General features: G+C 50.2%; 1 protein-coding gene across 2 annotated transcripts in view; it reads right to left on the reverse strand.

Annotated features, from left to right (window-relative positions):
• GRK5 (G protein-coupled receptor kinase 5) overlaps nucleotides 1–19,023 on the reverse strand; it is a 196,954-nt gene that overhangs the window by 34,623 nt on the left and 143,308 nt on the right. The window lies entirely within an intron of this gene.

The following is a 19,023-nucleotide window of genomic DNA, read 5'->3' on the forward strand; positions in this document are numbered from 1 at the left end:
TGTCCTTGGAGGGAGCTGGAAAGGCTGGAAGACCTACCCCACCCCCACCCTGCTCACACCTCCTCGGTAGCCATCGATAACCCACCCGGCACCAGCGTCTTCCTCAGAGCCATCTGGAAACACATGCCCTGCACTTGTTCAGAGGTCAGGACCCAAGATGGGGAGGGAAGAGGGCACGATCAGAGAGAACTCTCCAGGAAGGACCCCTCAGGGCTCTCCCTTCAACCCACATGGCACAGAGGGGGAGCCTGAGAGGAGGGGACCCTCCCCCATGGAGGAGCCAGGATCTTCATCTCAAAGTGCCTGTGTGGGGAAAGGGGCTTGAGCTGCCAGAGGTCTGGACCGGCATTCTGGGAAGGACATGCCCATTTCAGCAGCTCACCCCTTCTCACAGGTGGGGACACACACCCAGCAGGCTTGGCCCGGAATCCCTCCTGCCCATGTGCCTCCTGTCCATGTCCCCTCACTGCCCTGCGTTCAGGAATTCTCTCCCAGACTATTCAGGAGTGTCCTCACAGATCTGGGCTGCCTTGCTCTTGCATTTGACACCACAGTCCCCAATGGAGTTTTTCTGCATCATACAGCATTGACGGCTCCCGTTGCCTGCGGGATCGAGTACAGGGTCTGCTTGGACCTGGCCCCAGACCCATTCCCAGCGCCGTGCCCCTTTCTCCCTCTGTTCCCTGTGCTCTGGCACCACGTTTGTCAATTTCTGGGCAAGCTCTCACGTGTTCCTCTAGAAGGAGCCCTTCCCACCCACCGTGGCTTATCCAAATCCCACTAGTCTTCAAGACCTGCTTCCGACACTGTGAGCAGCTAGGACTTTCCACCAAATCCCACCACCCAGGGATGACGGTCACAGCATTGCCGTTGCTACCATTCCTCGAGCACCTACTTGCTACACGCCAGGTCTAGGAGCCTTACGTGGGGTTATGCTGTTTGATCCTCTCAAGGTAGATTTTAATATTATTATCTCCATTTTGTAGATGCAGAAATAGCTCAGAAGCTAAGTAACCTGCCCAACATCACACAGCTGGCCTGAGAGCAAAGAAAAGATTCAAACCCTGGCAATCTGTCCAGAGAACCTTATCCCTAAGCAGTATCATGTCCTCCAAGGATGCCATGTTCCTTCCTAGGTAGCTTGCAGGAGGATCTTGACCTTGGCCTTGAAAAGCAGGCCCTGTTTTGGGAGGGCTGGATAAGGAAGTGCAGAGGGTCCTGCATGTCTTAACAAACGCTGTTTGCAACTCACACACACACACACACACACAAACACACACACGACCGACGTCCAACATATGTTTTGCTTCAACATACAGACACATCCCACTGAGGAGCTCAGGGCTCATTAGCAGTGGTTCTGCCAGTGGACAAAAGGCCAGTCCAGGAGACAGTCCACTCTGTCTCCAGACGCAAGCACTTAGGCTCGATGATGTGTGTATTTTCATATGTGGGCAGCTGACCTTCCCCATGTAAACTGTTTGCAATTTCCCAATGTGGACAGACTTGGCTTTCAGGAAAAGCTGAGGAGGAGTGAGACAAGACTCTGGAATAAAAAAAGTGGGGGTTCCCAGGAGAGGGAGCTGTCCTGCCTGATGGACCAGTGTGAAAGCAGTTATTTCTAGGGACCCTGACTTCTCCAGGATGGGAATGAGGCAGGGTAACTCCTACCACCATACCCTCCCACCCTTTGACCTATGGGAAGCCTGGCTGTGGGTGGAGCAGGGGTGGGAATCAGGCATCAGCAGGAGCCAGAGCTGGGGTAGCTGTGAGCCTGTGAGAGGGGACAGTCCGACAGCCATGGCTCTGGGCAGGGGCCAGCATGTGCTGGCCCTCAGTGTGGGTTTTCCCACAGATTTGTGCTTTGGTTGCTTTCCAGTAGAATGCTGGGAGGTGGGGCTTACTGTTCCAGGATCATGGACACGGAAACTGAGCCTTGGAGAGCTGGGTGAGGGGCAGGACTGTTGTTCTGTTCCTGTCTGTGAGAATGGAGTGCAGGGAGTAGTCCACAAGCACTTGGAGACAGAACAGTCAGAACGGTGGACTTAAGATTCAAACCTAGGCCTGTCTGGCTCTAAACCTGGACTCTTTCTGCTTCACTTTGCTGACATGAACCAACCGTGTCCCTGGTCCATGGCAGGCTCCCAGTATATTTGCTGAACAAATGTGTGAGCACATGCATGTAGGTGCATAATGCAGAAGAGGAAGCCAGTCCTTTTCCAGTGCATCAGAAGTAACTTCACAGGGCCATCTGGTCTACCCTCTGCCTTGGTGGAGCTGGGTCAAACAGAATTCTTTGGAGTTTTCCCAACCAGTCCTGGATGGAAGGTCAGTGCTCATCTGAGGTAGAAACTGTGGGCTGGAGGCTAAGGGAGAACATGGAGCTGCCCTTGGAGGACACATCCTGGGTCCCGGGGTACCTAATTCAGGTACCACCATGTCTCTCGTGGTTTCATTGGACCATATGAGGAACCCCTATCCCTAACTTTCCAATAACTTCCCCTTGGAGCAACTGAAAGGTAAGCGCCTGCCTCTTGCTGCCAGGAATCCAGGAGGGGTGAGGCACAAGGGGCCTTTCCAAGCCCAACTCCTGGCTTGAAATTAAACACGTTTGTACAATCAATCACGGGAGTTCAGAAGACAAAGGCGAAGGCCTGTTGACCAGCAGCCTCTGGGGAGTGTTTCCTCACTCGGGGGCTGATTTAAGGTCTGGCTGACAGGAAGAAAAAGCGCCGTTCTTCCACCTTTTCAATCAAAACCTCAGGGCCATGTGTTAGAGCCACTGCCGCACGCCCTGGAGTCTGTCTGCAGTAGTTCCTCCCTCTACCCGCGGCCAGGCAGGAGACACAATCCACAAGCCCCAAACAAGACCGGATCAAAGGAAAGAGGAGGGCTTTGTTTTCTGGGTCACTGGAGGGAAAATAAATCAGCCCAGCCACACGCTCACGAGTGAAGCTCCTTCCACTCTGGGTCTGATGTCTGTATCCCGTAGCTCCAGGCAGGGATACCCGACTGCTCACCACAGCGTCCTCATGGCCGGCCTGGTTGGGGGACTGCAAGGTCTGCATTCGTACCAGCTGCAGCTCCACAGGGCAGAGACCCGGCCAGATAGATGGCTGGTAGCTGGAGGTCCATGTGGCACGAGTAGGAAAAATAAAAATCTCCCCCCTTGGGTAGTGCCCTGGGCCTCTCCAAAGTCCTAAGGGAGGTGACATTCACTGCTTGCCATGGAGGGGCATGGTCTCCAATCCGAAGTGGATTTACCATGGATTCACAGGAAGCATAAGCTTTGAGGCTCTCTATTTGCAGTCCTGGGAGCTACAGAGTGTTCTAGGCAGTGAGGAGAAACCAGGCTTCAGCAGGAAGCATTTCTACAGAAATATTTCCAGTACACTGAGGTAGAGGATGAAGAGGGCCTGGATCTCCAAGCCTCTAGTAATTTGTTGTGATTTTTTTTTTTCTCTTTCTCAACATTCACTTTGGTATATAATGTTCTATTCCCCACGTTATGAATGTTCCAGACCCCACCTCCCTGGCTCAAAACCTGGATCTTATTTTCCCATGTCTCCAATACAGAGTACTCAGTCTCATAGGGTCCTTCTCTGGGGGCTTTCTGGAGCCCACCTCCTGTCTCTGCTGGTCACCAAACCTCTGGGAAGATGGTGCCCAATCTGCCATCTTTTTCTCTCCTTGATGAAAAACCCAAAGACCTAGAACTAGAGCTCTCTGCTGCATCATGTGGTTGGTGGAGGAGGTCAGGAAAGACACACTGACACTGTTTGGAAGTAACCCAGTGCCCTATGTAAGGTCCACAATCCATTACAACACAGAACATGACCACCACTATTTGGATTACAACCTCTTACACCTCTTTAGTGGTGGCCCTGGGGATTCTGCCAGGCACAGCAAGGCACAGCCAGGGTTGGGCGTTGTCTTTGTGATCAGTGGTAGAGGAGGGAACACTGATGTGACAGGTCAGGAAGGTTCTGGGCTGGGATATGAATCAGGTGGTTCCTCAGCAGCAGGTTCCCTGAGTGTGCATTCTGTGCCCAGGTGATGAGTTTCAGAATGTCAACTCAGGTGGCCAATGACAAGAGTTCAAGGCCAGCGAGGACTGTGGGCAGCCTGTCCATCCCAGGACGGAAGAGTATAAAGGTGGCCTCATCAGACACAGATGACTTCCAGGCTAAGGTGAGGCCTGGCCCAGCCCCAAAGGGTGAGGGGCTTTGGCCAGGTGCTGGGGAAGACCCTTCCAACTGTGACTCTGGGCATCTGCCCTGAAAGTCTTCCAAGAAGACTAGGGGCTGGCAAATTTCATTTCTTCCATATGGCGAAACTGACACTTTCCCATGCAGATTGCTGCTGAGGACCCCCCAAAGGTATCAGTCACAGAATGAGGGGGTCACAAGGCCAGGAAATGTCTGCGCAAGCCCTGCTACTGGGGGGCAGTGTGCAGTTCTAGCCCCTTCATGGGCCCTGCTGACCTGGCCACCAGGCCTCAGGCATTCCCTGGGTCAGCAAAGTGAAGATACTCAGCCCCTAAAATCAGCCTCAGCCCTTGAAAAGCAGAAAGCAGATTGGGTTCAAGAGACCTAGATGGGTGTTTCCTTTGCTAGTTAAGTGGCTTTGCAGAAATCAGGATGAAGAATTTTTAGGGGTCGGGAAGTGAGAGAGGACGTTTTTAAGCAACAGCAGAGTGGACCTAGGGGCCCTGAGAGCTGGACAGCCTTAATGAGAAGGAGAGGAAACTACATAGTGACCCTGACCCCAGGCTCGATCCTTGACGTCAAAAGCAAAAGATGATAATTAACAAAATGCGATGTGCCCGGACATGGAGTGAGGGGCCAGCCGAACTCTGTCAGTTTGATAATCCCCGGTCATGACCTGCAGGCCCAAAGTGTGTGACCAGAGATGACGTGCTGTTTACACAGGCTGCACACGGGGGCTCGCAGCCCCAGAGCAGCTGTGCGGCAGAAGGGTTTTCCTGGCGAGTGGTCTGCGTGTAGCCATTTCTGCCACCACAAGTGGGTACCTTGCAAGTGAGCTTGGTCCCAAGGGGTATGAGTGCAGAACCCTCAGGGCAGGGAGCATCCCTCAGGCTGTGTGTGTGAGAACCGAGGGCTCAGCCTGCCCACTTCCTGTCTTCCAGAACACCCACTGCCCTCCTGCTCCACAGCTGCCAAAGGAGCTTCGATCTGAAATTGGGTTGGATTTTTCTTCAGTGAAGATTCATTCCACGGGCCTTGGGTTAAAGAAGCAGCAGGAATCTCCTCAGATCTGAGGAATTCAACGGAATCTACCCACCTCCCCGTGAGATGGCATTTCTCTGCCCAAGGTCCATGGGTGGGGAGGGCCACATGGGAAGTTGGCCAAACACAGGCACCACAGGGACCAGTGTCCTGCCCACCCAAGACAGAGCTGGGGACAGGGTGCCCTCAGGAAGCCACTCCAGAGAGGAATTCTGGGCAGGAAATACTCCACACACAGAAGTGCAGGGGTCAGAGGCAGGGCCCACTCCACCAACATCTAGGGACACCGATTTTCTGACCTGGAAGGTCATGAGAAAGGAAAGGGACCTGGAGGGACTTGCTATGGCCCGCTGTGAGGAGCCCCAGTGGGCACGTCAGCCTCGAGGGCACCTAAGTGCAATCAGGCTGTGGGTTTTCCAGGGGTACAGCTACTTGAAGGACGATGACACAGTCATTGAAATCGTCACACAGGGAGCCCGGGACAGGAGACAGTGCTGACCACACTGTGCGGGTGGAGGGCAAGCCCAGGAGGGGCCCAGGAGAGAGCAGCGGGAGTGGATGCACTGGAAGACGACACACCTCCCGCTGCTCTTGAACGACCACGTCGGACCCCAGCCTCACTCTTGTTTTGTAAGGTCAAATATGGAAGTGCCATTTCAACCACTTTTAAGTATACAGTTTGCCACTATCTTTTTTCCAAAAATTTCCACCCAAAAAGAAGCCCTGTACCCCATAAGCAACAGCTCCCCATTCCTTCCCTCCCAGCAGGCCCTGGTGAACTCCAGTCCTCTCTGCCCCTGCAGAGTCGCCTTCTCTGCACACCTGGTATGTGTGAACCATGCGCTGTGTGCCCTTTCCTCTCAGCCTTCTTTCATTTCACAGTTTTTCAAGCTCTGACCTCATTGTGGTGTATATGGTCCCTCGGTTCCTTTTCCCAGCTGAATACCATTCCACTGTGTGAGTATGCTACATTCTGCTCATCAAGCCATCTGCTGGTGGACACCGGGGTTCTTGCTACCTTTTGCTCCTGTGCGTAACAGTTGCTATGAACGTTTGCATGCAAAAGTCTCTGAGTCCCTGTTTTTAAATCTCCCAGCATCCCTATTTCTAAAGAACCAAAGTAAAATGCAAAAATTGTGTCTACCCCCAGGACTGCCACGAAGATGCAATACGCTCCCTGTGTACATCATGTAGCACAGTAGGTGCTAAATAAATGTTGCTCTCTCCCGCCTCCTCCATTAAAACCCACTTTAAAGGTACACAAGAGTCAACGGCCCAGTGCTTAAGTGGTGGACGGGCTGGCACCAGCCGCCTTCTCCGCTCTGCTCAGGCATTATAATTCCTCAGTATTTAGATACTTATTGGCCCTCCCTTCTCTCCAGGCAAGGAACATTCCTATCTCTTCTTCCAAGCTGTGTGACTGTGGGGGCTCAGTCCTTTCCTGGGCCTCAGTTTCTTCACCCAGGAAATGAAGAGTTTGGCTTAGTTCAGTGGTTTTCAAACTGGGTTCCACAGAACCCTAACTGTTATCATAGAGGGAACAGGAAGGTGAAAGGGGCTTCTAGCCCCCAGCCTGGTCAACCACATTGGGTCTTTATCTGTTTGCACACGAGAAAGCTACAGATAGCGTTGTTGGTCCTGGGTGAGTCTGTAACTCATGGGAAGACTATGATGAGGACTTAGAGCCGGGAAGTTCCAGGAATGACTAGTTGCCCAAAAAATGCTAGCTCGTTTCTGTCTTGCCCCAGACACCTAGTGAGTACAAATTCACTTTTTGGGGGGAGGGGGTGCTGGGGATTGAACTCAGGGGCACTCGACCACTGAGCCACATCCCCAGCCTTATTTTGTATTTTATTTAGAGACAGGGTCTCACTGAGTTGCTTAGCACCTCGCAGTTGCTGAGGCTGGCTTTGAACTCATGATCCTCCTGCCTCAGTGTCCAGAGTCACTGGGATTACAGGTGTGCACCCCTCCACACCCCACACAAATCCACTCTTGAATTCATCTCTGCCTCTCCCCAAAATAGAAGATGGAGAGGCCCACTCCCCACCCTCGCTACCGCTGCTTAAGAAGGTGCCAGGTGTCTAGGATAATGGCGCCTTGGATGAGTCCACTCTGTCTGACCTGGGAGCTGAGCAGGGCCAGGTCTGGCTGATACTTGGATGGCGGAACCCCAGGAAGACCCTTTCTCAAGTTTTCTTTCCGATCCTATTGCACTCTCGAGGCTCTCTGCAGTGCTGTGGCAAGAAGCTGGAAAAGCCCGGTTCGTGGCCCAGTTGCCCTCTGCCCTGTCCAGCCATCCAGCCAGACCCTTCACACAGGCAAAGGTGGACTCTGGGCTTATTGGATTCATTGACAATAGGATGGAGGTCACCCTGTGCTGGGTGACAAGGGACAAGGATTGCAGCAGAAATGAAAGATCAGGTCCAAGGCCAATGTCTCCAGAGTCCACGCCCCATGGAGAATAGGCCAGGAACTTCAAAGGAGGCATTTGCCCAAGTAACCCATGACCCTTGCTTGTTCTGGAGACCAGCGGGTGGTTAGATGGTTAGGTGGGCTTTACACCACCTCTGCCAAAGCCAGCCTCCAGGAAGGACCCTGAAGGAGCCTGATTCCTAGTCCAGGGCTCTTTGTTCCAGACCAGGCTGTCCCCACCACCATAGTGCATTGTAGCTGGAAGCAGAGAGCTGGACCAGCATTTCCAGAGATGATGAGTGGCCTAGGAGCTTCGGGGACACTATTAGATAATATTGGATCAGTCGAGGAAAAGCTTATTCTTTTCAATTCTCCTTCAAGCTTGTGATCACCAAGACAAAATCTCAGCACAGTGCTACTGTCTTGTAACCAATCTGACACTTCTAATCTTCAAAACACCAGAAAGGAGGCTTGCAGCTCAGAAACTAAAGCAGGCTGATGTATCCAGCTTGGATTTAATGCCAATTTTTCCAGCTAGCTTTATGTATGACAAATTAATACAGGTTTTGCAGGTAAATTTCTGAATCAAGGTTTCCTTTTAAAACTTATTTAAGTTGAAACATGAGTTGACTTAAAGAAAAATGTTGTGTAGATAATTATGAGCATGGTTGGCAAGTATGGTAAAAGGCATGAAGGTGCTATAAGAATGATTGACAGCCTAGAGGTAAATGAGAACAAAGAAACATCATATCAAAATCTTTGGGACACTATGAAAGCAGTACTTAGAGGAAAATTTATTTCATGGAGCGCATTCAATAAAAGAAGTAAAAATCAACAAATAAACAACCTAACACTTCAGCTCAAAGCCCTAGAAAAAGAAGAACAGACCAACACCAAAAGTAGCAGAAGACAGGAAATAGTTAAACTCAGAGCTGAAATCAACGAAATTGAAACAAAAGAAACTATACAAAAAATTGACAAAATAAATAGTTGGTTCTTTGAAAAAATAAACAAAATTGATAAACCCTTAGCCACTCTAACAAAGAGAAGACGAGAGAAAACCCAAATCACCAAAATTCGGAATGAACAAGGAAATATCACAACAGACACGATTGAAATACAAAACATAATTAGAAGCTATTTTGAAAATCTATATTCTAACCAAATAGAAAATTTCAAAGACATCAACAGGTTTCTAGAGACATATGAATTGCCTAAATTGAGCGAGGAGGACATACAAAATTTAAATAGATCAATTTCAAGTAATGAAGTAGAAGAGGTCATCAAAAGCCTACCAACAAAGAAAAGTCCAGGACCAGACGGGTTCTCAGCTGAGTTCTACAAAATCTTTAAAGAAGAGCTCATTCCAATACTTCTCAAAGTATTCCATGAAATAGAAGAGGAGGGTACCCTCCCAAACTCATTCTATGAAACCAATATTACCTTGATACCCAAGCCAGACAGAGATAAATCGAGGAAAGAAAATTTCAGACCAATATCATTAATGAACATTGACGCAAAAATTCTCAATAAAATTTTAGCAAATCGCATACAAAAATATATTAAAAAGATAGTGCACCACGATCAAGTGGGTTTTATCCCAGGGATGCAAGGTTGGTTCAACATCCGGAAATCAATAAATGTAATTCACCATATCAATAGACTTAAAGTCAAGAACCACATGATTATTTCAATAGATGCAGAAAAAGCATTTGATAAAATACAACACCCCTTCATGTTCAAAACACTAGAAAAAATAGGGATAGTGGGAACATTCCTTAACATTGTAAAGGCCATCTATGCTAAGCCCATGGCTAATATCATTCTAAACGGTGAAAAACTGAAAGCATTCCCCCTAAAAACTGGAACAAGACAGGGATGCCCTCTTTCACCACTCCTATTCAATATCGTTCTTGAGACTCTAGCCAGAGCAATTAGACAGACCAAGGAAATTAAAGGAATACGAATAGGAAAAGAAGAACTCAAACTATCCCTATTTGCGGATGATATGATTATATACTTAGAGGAACCAGGAAATTCCACCAGAAAACTGTTAGAACTCATAAGTGAATTCAGTAAAGTGGCAGGTTACAAGATCAATGCTCATAAATCCAATGCATTTTTATACATAAGTGAGGAATCCTCAGAAAGAGAAATTATGAAAACCACCCCATTCACCATAGCATCGAAAAAAATAAAATACTTGGGAATCAATCTCACAAAAGAAGTAAAAGACCTCTACAATGAGAACTACAGAACACTAAAGAAAGAAATCGAAGAAAACCTTAGAAGATGGAAAGATCTCCCATGTTCTTGGATAGGCCGAATTAATATTGTCAAAATGGCCATACTTCCAAAAGTGCTATACAGATTCAATGCAATCCCAATTAAAATTCCAATGACGTACCTTACAGAAATAGAGCAAGCAATCATGAAATTCATCTGGAAGAATAAGAAACCCAGAATAGCTAAAGCAATCCTTCGCAGGAAAAATGAAGCAGGGGGTATCGCAATACCCGAACTTCAACTTTATTACAAAGCAATAGTAACAAAGACGGCATGGTACTGGTACCAAAATAGACAGGTAGATCAATGGTACAGAATAGAGGACACGGACACAAACCCAAATAAATACAACTTTCTAATACTAGACAAAGGTGCCAAAAATATGCAATGGAGAAAAGATAGCCTCTTCAACAAATGGTGCTGGGAGAATTGGAAATCCATATGCAACAGAATGAAACTAAACCCATATCTCTCACCCTGCACAAAACTCAACTCAAAATGGATTAAGGACCTTGGAATCAGACCAGAGACTCTGCAGATTATAGAAGAAAAAGTAGGTCCTGATCTTCAACATGTCGGGCTAGGACCAGACTTCCTCAACAGGACTCCCATAGCACAAGAAATAAAAGCAAGAATCAATAACTGGGATAGATTCAAACTAAAAAGCTTTCTCTCAGCAAAGGAAACTATCAGTAATGTGAAGAAAGAGCCTACAGAGTGGGAGAATATCTTTGCCAATCATACTTCAGATAGAGCACTAATCTCCAGAATCTATAAAGAACTCAAAAAACTCTACATCAAGAATACAAATAATCCAATCGACAAATGGGCTAAGGAAATGAACAGACACTTCACAGAAGAAGATGTACAAGCAATCAATAAACATATGAAAAAATGTTCAACATCTCTAGTAATAAGAGAAATGCAAATCAAAACCACCCTAAGATTCCATCTCACCCCAATTAGAATGGCGATTATCAAAAATACAAGCAACAGGTGTTGGCGAGGATGTGGGGAGAAAGGTACACTCATACATTGCTGGTGGGGCTGCAAATTAGTGCAGCCACTCTGGAAAGCAGTGTGGAGATTCCTTAGAAAACTTGGAATGGACCCTCCATTTGACCCAGCTATCCCACTCCTTGGCCTATACCCAAAGGATCTAAAATCAGCATACTACAGAGATACAGCCACATCAATGTTCATAGCTGCTCAATTCACAATAGCCAGACTATGGAACCAACCTAGATGCCCTTCAATTGACGAGTGGATAAAGAAACTGTGGTATATATACACAATGGAATATTACTCAGCCATAAAGAATGACAAAATTATGGCATTTGCAGGCAAATGGATGAAATTGGAGAATATCATGCTAAGTGAGATAAGCCAATCTCAAAAAGACAAGGGACGAATGATATCGCTAATAAGTGGAGGATGACACATAATGGGGGGGAGGGAAGGGTTAGTGTTAGGGTTAGAGTTAGGGTTAGGGAGGGGGGCAAGTATGGAGGAAGAAAGTACTGTATAGAGGGTAAAGAGGGATGGGAGGGGTGGGGGGAAGGGGAAAAAATAACAGAATGAATCAAACAACATTATTGTATGTGGATTTATGATTACACAAATGGTATGCCTTTGCGCCATGTACAAAGAGAGAGACAACATGTATCCCATTTGTTTACAATAAAATAAAATAAAATAAAATAAAAAATAAAAAAAAAAGAATGATTGACAGGAGCCCATACCTGTGCCATTTTTATCAACCCCATACTCAGATGCAGAAGCTGAGGCTCCAAGGGTGCATAGAAGGAAACTGGTAGGACTTGAGTTCCACCTGGTCCTGGGGTGAGGATGGGAAGTAAAGCTGGCTACCCGGAGGCCAAGGAGCAGAGCACCAGCCTGCCTGGCTTGTTTGGACTCCAGGTGCTGGCTGAGCACGCAGGGTGGACGGGTAGCTGAGGTGGTGGGTGATTGAGCCAGGTGGGGACAAGGGGAGGCACAGAAAAAGCAAACTGGAAATAGGTATTTCTTTTTTCCAGAGATCTTGTTTTTACTGAGGGCCAAACAAACACTAGGAATAGATTTCTTTTGTGCAGAAAAGTGGGCTATTGGGTAACCTCCCACTTAACAGGGACAAGCCCCCCTGTCTTCCCTTATCACTGTACAGAGAAACAAAGAGGCAGCCCTGTGTCTATGGAGGGACCAGAAAACAATATTTTGCCTGCAAATCTTTGGCAAGCAACACTCCCCAAGAGCTGCCTGGGCTGGGCAGTCCCAGCCTTACACAGAGGAACGTCAGGGCAGTTCACATCAGGAACCTGTCCCCACTCCCTGCTCACCCTGGTGTCCAAGAAGAACCCCACACAGGCCCTTCCTTCAGAACCAACCAACAGGTTTGAGCTTCCTCTGGAATCCACTGCTACTTCCTAGTAAAATCACATCAAAACTGGGAACCACCTGCCAGACCTTAATCGTCAGCATTTCAATGATGGGGACCTGACACAGTGGCTCACTGGCCCAATAAAGTGAACCACAGCAAAATGTCTCAGAAGGCACTGCTGAGGTGGGTCCTAGGCTCCACCATTCCGGATCAAGCTCTTCTCTTCCCAACCCTCAGCTGTCTGGTCTGTAAAATGCATACACTAACACCCCCTTAGGGAGCTTCTGGGAAGGTCCACAGGCAGGTCTGTAAGAAGCCAGTGCAGCGCTGGACTCGGAGGAGGTTGTCACGTCAGCAGGACGAGGCGGGGGGCGGGGGGTGTCTGAAGGACCACACCTGGCCCTGACCTTCCTGACAGTCAACAGGGTTTCGTTCTCCAGAGGAGGGATGGTTCATGGGACGGGAGGATCTGTTTACTTTGTCCCCGTACATGCCCTGTCCCCCAAGGAAAAGAGGACTGCATATAAAAATAGATAAGACAAAGCAAAACAAATACTTTTAAAACAACTAACAAAAATGAAGTCGAAGTTAAAAACCTTTGTGCTTCAAAGAGCACCCTCAAGAAAGTAAGACAACAACCCACAGCCTGGGAGAAAATATCTGCAAATTGTGTATCTGAGAAGAGACCTGCAAGCAGAACATATGAAGAACTCCAGAAACTCAACATTTAAAAGACAAACAGCTCAATTTTAAAGCAGGCAGAGGATTTGAAGACATTTTTCAAAGAAGATACACAAATAGTCAACAAGCATATGGAAAGATGTTCGACCTTATTAGTCACTAGGAAAATGCAAATCAAAATTATGTCAAGATACTACTTCACACCCACCAAGATGGATAAAGTGAAAAAGACCGAAAATTACAAGTGATGGGAACATGGAGAAAACGGAACGCTCGGCGCTGCTGGGAAGGACAGTGGTCACACTGGGGGCCATGGTCTGGCAGTTCCTCCAATGATCACATACTGTCACCATTTGACCTGCAACAGCCCACCTGTCTGCAGCCAAGAGAGAAGAGGGCACGAGTCTCCGCAAAACTCGCACGTGAATGCTCATGCTGGGTGATTCATCACAGCCAAAAGTAGAAACAACCCTGTCTGTCGACCGATGAGAAGGTAAGCGAAACGTGAAATGCTCACACAAGGCAATACTACTTGGTCTCAGAGAGGAATGAAATGTGGATACACTCTACAACACAGATGGACCTTGAACACACTGTGTTGCTGAAGAAACCAGACACAGAAGGCCACATACCACATAATATTCTACTGATGTAAAATGTCCAAAATAGGCCCAGAGACGAACAGTTAGTGAGTGGTTATCAGGACCTGGGAGGAAGGGGACAGGGCAAGGCTGCTAATGGGTATAGATGAAGTTTCTTTTTGGGGTGCTCAATGTCCTGGAAATAGATAGCGGTATCAGGACGTGGGGGCCCATGCCTATAATCCCAGCAGCTTCGAGGCTGAGGCAGGAGGATTGTGAGTTCAAAGCCAGTCTCAGCAACTTAGCAAGACTCTGTCTCTAAATAAAAATATAAAAAGGGCTAGGGATGTGACTCAGTGGTTAAGCACCCCTGGGTCCAATCCCCGGTACCAAAAACAAAAAAAAAACAAAAAACACTAATTAGGGGTTGCAAGACTGAATATTTTTAAAACCACTGAATTGTAGATTTAGAAAAGGTGACTCTATGGTATGTGAATAAGATCTTGATAAAGCTGCTATTTTAAAAATGAAGTCTGTAATGCTAGGTGATATACAATACTGTTTTGTTAAAAAATATTTTTAGTTGTAGATGGACACGATATTCTTTTTTTATGTGGTGCTGAGAATCGAACTCGGTCCCTCACACATGCTAGGCAAGTGCTCCACCACTGAGCCACGACGCCAGCCCTACAATACTGTTTTCATGGTCACTTATTATTACTTATTACTAGAGTAAGGAATACTTCCCGGTTCACCTCAGATCAGGGTGACCCTTCGTTCTCCGCCGCTGGCAACACTTCTGGTCCAGGTCCTAAGGGCCCAGCATGCACATCTGGTTGACCATGGGGCTCTCCTCCAGGGCCTCTGAGCCAAGGAGCCTGGGAACAACGCTCAGAGGGCTCCTGGCCCTCCACCCTGCGCCTGAGGCTCGCCTGCCACGCAGACCATGTTTTCAGCTTGGCGGTTGAGGGTGAGGAGGCTTCCTGGGTGTGTTCACTTGGTTTTACAGGTGTTTGGACGTTCCCCAGCCTTCCTCTTGACTAATGACCTTGAGAGGAAGTGATGCGTATCACTTCTGGGTCAAGGCAGTTAAAGCTCCTGTGCCCCCTTCATCCCTCCCTTCCCCTTTGGTGGTGGCCACCAGACAACATGTTCAAGATGGAGGAGCCACAAAAACAGCCAGGATCCCTACGTCACCCATGGAGAAGCACCCAGGAGTGAGATGACCCAATCGGATTGTGTGTGAGAAAGAAAGAAACCTTTGTTGTGCGAGGCCCCTGAGATTTGGGGCTGGTTTGTTGTGGCAGCTTGTATTAATCATCTGGATGGATACACTGCATGTTAACGAGTCCAGCCTTTCCCTGGCGCCCTCCGCGGCTGGGGCCTCCAGGCCCTCCCGGCCTCTCAGTGCTGCAGCTCAGGTTCCACGTGGGATGATTTCCTCACTCAACAGCCTGATTTTGAAAGCCCAGAGGAGGAAGGGAAGGTAGAGGACCCAGCTCAACGTCTAGGATGCACCAGCAGCGTGCTGCCCTCGCTGGTTGTACTGTGATCCTTATTAGCACCCCACCCACTCACAGATGGGGAACCAGAGGACCAAGAGGTTCAGTGACCTTCCTGAGGCTGTGCTGACAAAAGAGGTTGCATCTAGCTTTGAACCCAGGTCTCCCTGAACTGAATCTCACCTTCTCACTCCGCTGCCTCTTGGTTAGATCTCCAGCCACTTTCAGGCAGTCCCAAAGCCCATTGCTGCCTCACGTCCTATAATGGCCCCAGAGCAGAGCTGGCCAGGTGTGGGCAACTGCTGCAGGATGAGCAGCAGTGCCCAGGAGTGGCCTTTGCCTTGGGGGTAGAAGCTTTGAAGACACCCCGCCCTGGGGAGGGAGATGAGGCCCCAGGCATTGGCATGTCCTTGGAGCAGGGACTTCCCATCCTGGCTTAGGGCAAATACTCAGTGTCAGACACAGAGGGCCACTCCCTACCTTTCACTCCTACCAAGTGACCATCCATCCCTGAACTGCTCTGTACCAAGGGCCCTCAGCCTCAGTATTATGGCTAACTTGCCATCGGCTCATTCTTCGTGGTGGGGCAGCCGGGTGTGCAGGGCGCTCAGCAGCATCCCTGGCTTGGACCGTTTGATACTAGTAGTACCTCCCCCACATCGATTATGCCAATGTCCCAAAACACTGCCAGGTGCTCTGGGGCCAAAGTCCCCAGGTGAGGACCACTGCTCTATGCCTTTGCTTGTGAAAGGCTCTTCCCTCCTGAATCTGGTTCCCCTGCTGCCTTCTCTCCCACCCGTGTCAGCATCTTCACCTCTCAGAGGCCTCCCCTGACTCACCCAGGCAGGGCTGGGGACGGCTTCTCAGGACCCCACGTCCCAGTGCAGGCACCACTCCAGCCACACTGCATTAACTCATCTGTGTATATGCCGTTCCTACTCCGCAGGGTGGGCTGCTCAGAACCCACCTCGGGACAAGGAGGCACCGTGCAGCAGTGTGCTCAGAGACCGCCGGACCAGGAACACTGATTCTGACGGGGGCAGGAGAGCCCTGTGCATTGGAGGGCTCAGCGCTGGGCAGGGACAGAACAGAAGTGACAAAGACCCAGTAGGGAGCAGCGCCTTCCGATCAACATCCTGGACGAAGACCAAGAAGATGTGGACACCAGGATGAGACGGGTAGCCGGGTGTGGTGGCACGTGCCGGCACCTCTGTGACTTAAGAGGCTGAGGCAGGAAGATCGCACATTCCAGGCCAGCCTCGGCCACTCAGCAAGACCTTTTCTCAAGATAAAGGGTGGAAAGCACTGGGGTCGTGGCTCGGTGGTAAAGCACCCCTGGGCTCAACTCCAGGACTGGGGGAAAAGAAAATGTTGGGAAGTGATAATGGCTGGAGTCCAGCGTGGGGCTGTGGGAGCGATCAAGGAAGAGGAAGCTGGAGCAGGAGGAGGAATGGTCAAGGCCCCGAGATGAGTTCCGCAGCCCCAGGGGTGTCCAGCAGAATGCGGGGAAAAAGTTTCGTGGTCAAATTAGTTTGGGGAATGCTCTGTTAGCAGTAAATAGGAACCTTGTAGCAGGACTTGCTGGGCGAGCTTCGCTGGGGAGATGGCAGGCAGCACGGCCTACACCGTGCTGCCCAGGGCCTCTCGACTGGTCAGGGTCCCACAGCTGCACTCCGAAAACGCTGCCTGGAGCTGACCTGTGAGCTGTACCTTGAGAAGGCCCCTGGGCATGCATGATCTAAATGTGGGGACAGTGGCTCTGGGGGCTGGCAGGGGCATTATCCACTAGCTCAGCTCCTCACTGGGTCCCTCGCTGCAGCACCTGGGGCTTCGGCGGTACTGAGTAGCACGGTGGGCTCTTAGCTCCTCGTGGAAGGCCAGGGTGGGGGCAGGGCAAAATTCATGGTAGGAAAGCAGTCGACCCGAGAGACGGCCTCCCCCAGGCCCTGGGGCTGTAACAGATGGTGTGGTTTAAATTTCAAAAATTGAGGAGTACTTAAGGAGAAATGTTGGCAGGCACGAAGGCACTTGTAAAACCATCTGAGCTGATGGGGCCATTGCGCCCAAGCCTCCAGGAGAGGAGGCTGCTCTGAGCAGAGGTAGGCAGGGCTGGAGGCCCCAAATCAGGGTCTGCTGGCAGAGGCTTCTGGATGAGGCAGGTCGGGGGGCAACAGGGAAGCCCCGGAGCCTGCCCATGTCCTGCTCTGGCTGCCAGAGTCCACCCCAGCTGAACAAGGGGAGGACCGACGGCAAGGCTGGGAAGAGGGAGCACTCCACCCCCTCAGAGAGCAGGAAGCCATGCACCCCAGGGGAAAGGCCTGCGGTCCTGGAATCACCCAGAGGTGGGTTCGAGTTCTCGCTCTGCCACTTGCCACTTGCCCTGGGAGGTGACAGCTCACTGGAGCAACCTCTTCCTCAGTGGTAAGATGGAGCATCTGCAGGAGACAAGGACTCTGACACAGCAGGTCCTCAGCCTGTTAGTCAACATCGTTTCTGGGGACACAGCCTCAAAGAGGGTGTGAATGGAGAGCTGGGCAGGGCCTAGCTGAGCTGCAGCAGAAGATACCTGGCAGAGGGCAGTTGAAGACACTATCTGCTGCAGCCTATCAGTGACTCGCCTCTGTGGGGCCTGGCAGCCTGTCTGAACGGAAGTATCTCCAGGATGCCATCAGCAATACCGTCTTGGAGGTGTCTGACACCTCCACAGTAGCCAGGGAGCTGCTATTCTTATCATCCCCCTGGGGCGCTTGCTTGCCTCCTCTGGACTCGGGTCCCTGTTTATGTGAAGGGTGTTCACAGTGTTCACAGTGTGATCAATAGATCAAAAATGCATCCACCTGCAGCCCCATGGGTAAGCCACTGGCGGCAATAGTGGATGAGTAGGGCCCACTCAATGACTCCTCTGTGACCACGTGTACCTTGAGGACCCTCACAGACTCCAACAGGCCATGCATGGAAGCAGGCCAGGCAACACTGCCCAACGTCCCCGCAGAGGGAGCAGCAGCCACATCTGACCTGAGCCACGGCTTGGTCAGAGTGAGCTGGGCCTGCTCTGCACCTGGAGGCATTTCACAAACATTGATCCTGCCATATCCGAACTGTGCAAAAGGACCGGGAGTGTGCGCAGTTCACGGAGGGAGGAGGACATGAGTGTGATGTTGACAGCCATTGTGTGCACATGCGTGTGGTGGCGTTCAGCAGGACCCAACAGAGCGGCACTCTGGATGAGAGCCTGGCTCACTGAGACAGGAGACAGCCACTAGCTACTGCATACCCTAGACAGGACCTGGTCCCGTGGCCTGGGGTGGCTTCCAAGAGGACTGCCCTCTGAGGGGCTGGTGCCTACAGCATCAGGGATCTGAGCAGGATGAAGCCACCATGGGTCCTGGGACCCATGTTCACAGGCAGGTCTCGTCCCTGGCTCTCATTGCCTCAGAGGTGGGTCTGGCAGGGAGACCACTTTTAGAAAAGGGAAACTGAGGCCCAGTGAGGGAAACTGGCTTGACCAAGTGAGCAGAACACTAAACAGGCCGAGAACAGACTTCTCTGTCATGCTGGGTCAAGAGGGGGTAGGTCCCAGAGAACCCAGGTGGCCAGGACCCGCAGGATGGTTCCACCTGGCTCCTTAAACCATCCAGTGGGTGCTGAGGTAGGGGGAGGGTGCCCCTCACCCTTTGTTATTCTCCAGAACACACTTGGGAATGCTCCACATTCTCCCGTGTGCCCTGCTGACTGTCCAGTCCCAGGCCTGTGCCCGCCTTCCTGATGGCTCCCGGCCCCTCTGCTCTCTGACCTCTCAGAGCCGCCCCTGGTGAGCCTTTCTTCCAGGTACTTCCCATTCAGCTAGGCCTCTTCTTGTCCCGCCCCAAACACACAGGTGCAGGTGGTAGGCAACCACCCATGGAAGGCACTAGCCCTCAATAAGCAGGCTT

Source organism: Sciurus vulgaris, assembly GCF_902686455.1.
Source record: "Sciurus vulgaris genome assembly, chromosome: 4".
In the NCBI taxonomy this organism is placed as follows: Eukaryota; Metazoa; Chordata; class Mammalia; order Rodentia; family Sciuridae; genus Sciurus; species Sciurus vulgaris.